The sequence below is a fragment of the Drosophila mauritiana genome, unplaced genomic scaffold, assembly GCF_004382145.1.
Source record: "Drosophila mauritiana strain mau12 unplaced genomic scaffold, ASM438214v1 U_241, whole genome shotgun sequence".
NCBI classification, from domain to species: domain Eukaryota; kingdom Metazoa; phylum Arthropoda; class Insecta; order Diptera; family Drosophilidae; genus Drosophila; species Drosophila mauritiana.
In genome coordinates, this window is record NW_022881376.1 from 3678 (window position 1) to 10858 (window position 7181).

Here is a 7181-nt window from a genome sequence, read left to right on the forward strand (position 1 = left end):
CGAGCTCTGCCCTGTCAATGATCGTTTGTAGCTCTTGGGCTCTCCATTTGGAATGGCATTCTACGGGGCTATACCCACGCAGTGTCCGCAAAATTTCCCTGTTCGACTGTTCGAAGGGAGTGATTGGAGTTGTTTCTGATGTTGTTACTTGGTGGTTTTGCTCACTTCTACTAGGGCGGCGCCTTATGGTTAGATTAGCAACTTCCGGGACGCGAGCTGATTGCCCTCTTATCTGCTCTATTTTCTCCTTATAATCGCCCCTCTGTCTTAGCTTTTTGATGGCTTCGACGCTGCGGTTTGCAAAATACACCGCTAGTTGCTTGTTTATGTGTTTATGTCCATTTGCTGTGAGCTCAACCTCCTTTCTCGCCATCATCCACTTCTCTTCCTCACTCCACCTTGCCTTTATCTCGACACGTCGACGTTCTTCATCAAGTTCGTCTGGGTGCCGAGATCGCATGTGAACACCGAGTCCTCTCTTGCTGTTAAAGGACCGGCCACATACTGTGCAGGGAACCCTAGATAGAGTAGCCGCTGCGTTTGGTTCATATTGGTCCTCCGGGAAGGTGTCCACGGAGGGTCGGGTCGTCATCAGAATAAATTTCCTCTGGGGAACCAACCCATCGGAAAAGTTTTGCCGCTCAAATTAGCTGCTAAACAAGTTTAGCATTACCGGGGACCACCACGAGGAGGTTTTGAGTCGACTTGAGTAAAGGAGAGACTTGTGAGTTACAGAGTAAAATTCCCCTTCCGCACACCATATGATATGACTTACGAATTACAGAAAAATACTCCCCCTCTGCTCGCAATTACCCCAGATCCCCCTTAAGAGAGTCATAGTTACTCCCGCCGTTGACCCGCGCTTACTTGAATTTCTTCACTTTGACATTCAGAGCACTGGGCAGAAATCACATTGTGTCAACACCCGCTAGGGCCATCACAATGCTTTGTTTTAATTAGACAGTCGGATTCCCCAAGTCCGTGCCAGTTCTGAATTGATTGTTAATTGATAATCGTTATAATTGATAAGAACTAATTGGTTTAACCCAAATAGTATTCTTAAAAATTTTAGCAAGAAAGTTCCACAATTGGCTACGTAACTAAACTATCCGGGGAACAAGTAACTAACATAAATGCTAGAAACTCTATTTACCCAGAACGAGCACATAAACCATGTTATTGTTTCCCAATCAAGCCCGACTATCTCAATCTTCAGAGCCAATCCTTATCCCGAAGTTACGGATCTAATTTGCCGACTTCCCTTACCTACATTATTCTATCGACTAGAGACTCTTCACCTTGGAGACCAGCTGCGGATATTGGTACGGCCTGTTGAGAAGTTTGCGTGTCCCCACCATAAATTTTCAAGGTCCGAGGAGAAAATATCGACACAACAGTATATGTCATGCTCTTCTAGCCCATCTACCATATCTCTCTGCGAAAGACTTCCATGGTAGTACGGCTATAAAACAGAAAAGAAAACTCTTCCGATATCTCTCGACGGCTTCTTTATGGTCGTTCCTGTTGCCAGGATGAGCACGAGGCCCATATTTAATAACAAACGGATACTCAACAGGTTACGGAATTGGAACCGTATTCCCTTTCGTTCAAAATTATTCAAGTGTATTATATTCGCTTTGTTTATATAGTTAGGCATTTTTGTTTTACTTGAAAATTTTCGGCTTTCGCCTTGAACTTAGGACCGACTAACTCGTGATCAACCACTGTTCACACGAAACCCTTCTCCACTTCAGTCCTCCAAGGTCTCATTCGATTATTTGCTACTACCACCAAGATCTGTACCAATGGCAGCTCCATGCAGGCTTACGCCAAACACTTCTACGCATACCATTGTACCTTCCTACTCACTAAAGTTTCAAAATTTATATCACAAGTAATATAAATCATCTACTTTAGCGGTAATGTATAGGTATACAACTTAAGCGCCATCCATTTTAAGGGCTAGTTGCTTCGGCAGGTGAGTTGTTACACACTCCTTAGCGGATTTCGACTTCCATGATCACCGTCCTGCTGTTTTAAGCAACCAACGCCTTTCATGGTATCTGCATGAGTTGTTAATTTGGGCACCGTAACATTACGTTTGGTTCATCCCACAGCGCCAGTTCTGCTTACCAAAAGTGGCCCACTGGGCACATTATATCATAACCTTGAACTTCATATCAAGAAAGTTAAGGTTCTTACCCATTTAAAGTTTGAGAATAGGTTAAGATCGTTTCGACCCTAAGGCCTCTAATCATTCGCTTTACCAGATAAGATTATTTTATATAATATTAAAATGCACCAGCTATCCTGAGGGAAACTTCGGAAGGAACCAGCTACTAGATGGTTCGATTGGTCTTTCGCCCCTATACTCAATTCTGACAATCGATTTGCACGTCAGAACTGTTTTCCATCAGGGTTTCCCCTGACTTCAACCTGATCAAGTATAGTTCACCATCTTTCGGGTCACAGCATATATGCTCAAGGTACGTTCCAGTTAGAGGCATAAATAATATAAATATACATTATACATAACTATATAGAACGCCCGGGATTGTGTTAATTAGCTATAAATAGCTAAAAAACTAATCCCATTATTAGTCAAGTTAATTACGCTATTAGGTTTACATCCCAATAACTTGCACATATGTTAGACTCCTTGGTCCGTGTTTCAAGACGGGTCCCGAAGGTATCCTGAATCTTTCGCATTGTTAATCATACAAGAGCATATAATAAACACAAAAATCAATGATAATTATGCCATTATATAATTCCGAAAAATTAACGCTCTGTAATAATATAAATCTATCAGCACTTTATCAAATTAATAACATTTATTCTGTGTTAAAATGCAAGCAATTTAATTGGAATAAACTATAAGTTATATTTTATGATAAATTTGGGATATGCTAATAGATTACAATGTCCTTATATGGAAAAAATGCACATTATTCTTAATAATATTATTTAAATATTACAATTTTAACGGATATTCCATAACGGATATTCAGGTTCATCGGGCTTAACCTCTAAGCAGTTTCACGTACTGTTTAACTCTCTATTCAGAGTTCTTTTCAACTTTCCCTCACGGTACTTGTTTACTATCGGTCTCATGGTTATATTTAGTTTTAGATGGAGTTTACCACCCACTTAGTGCTGCACTATCAAGCAACACGACTCTTTGGAAACATCATCTAGTAATCATTAACGTTATACGGGCCTGGCACCCTCTATGGGTAAATGGCCTCATTTAAGAAGGACTTAAATCATTAATTTCTCATACTAGAATATTGACGCTCCATACACTGCATCTCACATTTGCCATATAGACAAAGTGACTTAGTGCTGAACTGTTTTCTTTTCGCTCGCCGCTACTAAGAAAATCCTTGTTAGTTTCTTTTCCTCCCCTAATTAATATGCTTAAATTCAGGGGGTAGTCCCATATGAGTTGAGGTTGTATATATAACTATATTTTGCCATAAATTCTTTATTTATAAATGATAAAACAATCAATTAAATTCGTTATAAATAGTTCCAATAGTTCTTGTAAGCAAAGTTATTTTTTATCCATTTAACGAACCAACGAAGAATAATAACAAAACCAAGATTTTTCTTTTTCCGAATCATTAATAAGAGACAATTCTAGATGAAAAATATTTCAATTTTTTATGCTAGACATTTCTCAGTATTATTTGATTGAAAAAGAAAATATTTCTCTTCGTTTTTCACATTCAAATGTGAGATAATGTTTTTCATTTCTTTTTTAATATTATGAATAAAATCATTATTTAATCCAATAATATACCATATGCTTATAAAAAATTTATAAACAACTTAATTAGCATAGTCTTACAACCCTCAACCATATGTAGTCCAAGCAGCACTATAAAATTAATTAAAGTACATAACAGCATGGACTGCGATATGCGTTCAAAATGTCGATGTTCATGTGTCCTGCAGTTCACACGATGACGCACAGTTTGCTGCGTTCTTCATCGACCCATGAGCCGAGTGATCCACCGCTTAGAGTTTTATAATTCATTTTTATATAATATCAATATTGTTTTTATTGAAAGAAATTAAAAATACACCATTTTACTGGCATATATCAATTCCTTCAATAAATTTATTTTTATACCTAAAAATAAATGTTGCGATATGTCTTAGTTTCATATAAGCATTATGTATCATAAAAATCTGGTTATGGTTTGCTATTTTGGGTGACACATACTGCAAAATTTATATAAAACATTAACCTGATGGATGACAGGTACAAACATTGTATATTTTAGGTTGTTGCATTAGCCAACGTATGCTCATAACATAGATGAACAATACATATTCGCAACTCGTGTATATTATGGTCCATATACACACACACTTATTTTGAATACCACATTCAAAATTATTTTAATTTTAATTCGACTTCTACTTTCAAATTTTGTTCAGTTTCTTCGATTTCCATTTTCGAGAATTTGTTTTTATAGGAAACGCCATTGTTGTAGTAGGTACTGCCACAAATACGCACAACAACATTAATAATGTTAAAGTCTTTTTATGAGGTTGCCAAGCCCCACATATAAAATAAAAGCCATCTTCATTTTATTTTGACTTTAACTTTTGATTCCGTGGAATCATTTTGTAATATTTTTATTTTGGTAAATTGTATTTATTTGTATTATAACAAATGTTTATTAACGATAAGGATATTATACAATAATGATCCTTCCGCAGGTTCACCTACGGAAACCTTGTTACGACTTTTACTTCCTCTAAATAATCAAGTTCGGTCAACTTTTGCGAAACAACCGTAACACGCAAGGCGTCACAGTGATCACGTCCGGAGACCTCACTAAATAATTCAATCGGTAGTAGCGACGGGCGGTGTGTACAAAGGGCAGGGACGTAATCAATGCGAGTTAATGACTCACACTTACTGGGAATTCCAAGTTCATGTGAACAGTTTCAGTTCACAATCCCAAGCATGAAAGTGGTTCAGCGGTTTACCCGGACCTCTCGGTCTAGGAAATACACGTTGATACTTTCATTGTAGCGCGCGTGCAGCCCAGGACATCTAAGGGCATCACAGACCTGTTATTGCTCAATCTCATTATTGCTAGACGCAATTTGTCCATTTAAGAAGCTAGTGTCCTTATAATGGGACAAACCAACAGGTACGGCTCCACTTACATAAACACATTCAAACACAATAAACATTTTACTGCCACCATGAATGAAGGCTACATAAGCTTCAGCACCATAATCCTGAAGATATCTATTTAATATATTTGAGTCTCGTTCGTTATCGGAATTAACCAGACAAATCACTCCACGAACTAAGAACGGCCATGCACCACCACCCATAGATTCGAGAAAGAGCTATCAATCTGTCTTACACACTTATGTTCGGACCTGGTAAGTTTTCCCGTGTTGAGTCAAATTAAGCCGCAGGCTCCACTCCTGGTGGTGCCCTTCCGTCAATTCCTTTAAGTTTCAGCTTTGCAACCATACTTCCCCCGGAGCCCAAAAGCTTTGGTTTCCCGGGAAGCGACTGAGAGAGCCATAAAAGTAGCTACACCCAATTGCTAGCTGGCATCGTTTATGGTTAGAACTAGGGCGGTATCTGATCGCCTTCGAACCTCTAACTTTCGTTCTTGATTAATGAAAACATCTTTGGCAAATGCTTTCGCTTAAGTTAGTCTTACGACGGTCCAAGAATTTCACCTCTCGCGTCGTAATACTAATGCCCCCAAACTGCTTCTATTAATCATTACCTCTTGATCTGAAAACCAATGAAAGCAGAACAGAGGTCTTATTTCATTATCCCATGCACAGAATATTCAGGCATTTGAAGCCTGCTTTAAGCACTCTAATTTGTTCAAAGTAATAGTACCGGCCCACAATAACACTCGTTTAAGAGCACTAGTGCAGGTTTTTAAATAGGAGGAACATATGAAAAAATACAAGTATTTAATCACATATAAGAACTCCACCGGTAATACGCTTACATACATAAAGGTATAGTACTAACCACAATTGTAAGTTGTACTACCCGTATGAAGCACAAGTTCAACTACGAACGTTTTAACCGCAACAACTTTAATATACGCTATTGGAGCTGGAATTACCGCGGCTGCTGGCACCAGACTTGCCCTCCAATTGGTCCTTGTTAAAGGATTTAAAGTGTACTCATTCCAATTACAGGGCCTCGGATATGAGTCCTGTATTGTTATTTTTCGTCACTACCTCCCCGAGCTGGGAGTGGGTAATTTACGCGCCTGCTGCCTTCCTTAGATGTGGTAGCCGTTTCTCAGGCTCCCTCTCCGGAATCGAACCCTGATTCCCCGTTACCCGTTGCAACCATGGTAGTCCTAGATACTACCATCAAAAGTTGATAGGGCAGACATTTGAAAGATCTGTCGTCGGTACAAGACCATACGATCTGCATGTTATCTAGAGTTCAACCAATATAACGATCTTGCGATCGCTTGGTTTTAGCCTAATAAAAGCACATGTCCCTTAAGGTTCATGTTTTAATTGCATGTATTAGCTCTAGAATTACCACAGTTATCCAAGTAACTGTTAACGATCTAAGGAACCATAACTGATATAATGAGCCTTTTGCGGTTTCACTTTTAATTCGTGTGTACTTAGACATGCATGGCTTAATCTTTGAGACAAGCATATAACTACTGGCAGGATCAACCAGAATAATGTTTTTCCTTCATATTCCATTCATATATTTTGAATCGAAATAAGCAATATAATAGATATATAGATATATAGATTTTTCACTTTATATAATTCCATGATTTTTATTATATTGAATAAAATTCAATATTTCGCCTTTGGGTAAAATTTTAAATATATAAGTAAAAAATCCATTCGATTACGGCCATTTTTATATAGCATTCGTAATCCATATTTTCATTTTTAATTTATACTTGTTTTACCAATATAACAAGAATTTCATCTAATTATTGTAATATATATATTTCTATAATTTTATCTTTTTATACATACATATTTCATTATAAAATATCATTTTATTTCCAACATACATAATTATTATATCCACACATGTACAATTTTTGTTTAACCAATATAAATATTAAGTTAAATCATTTGCATTTTGAAGATAAATTTAAAATTTATCTCTTTTCATATATATCTCTGGTAAA

At 37.4% G+C, this 7181-nt stretch overlaps 2 non-coding genes across 2 annotated transcripts; both read right to left on the bottom strand.

Annotated features, from left to right (window-relative positions):
- Positions 1 to 3852: 3852 nt before the first annotated feature.
- On the bottom strand, positions 3853 to 4031 carry LOC117149538. The gene has a single exon (XR_004460364.1). It is a non-coding gene; the product is annotated as a 5.8S ribosomal RNA (ribosomal RNA).
- Positions 4032 to 4717: 686 nt separating this feature from the next.
- Positions 4718 to 6712, bottom strand: LOC117149539. Its single transcript, XR_004460365.1, has one exon. It is a non-coding gene; the product is annotated as a small subunit ribosomal RNA (ribosomal RNA).
- Positions 6713 to 7181: the final 469 nt, after the last annotated feature.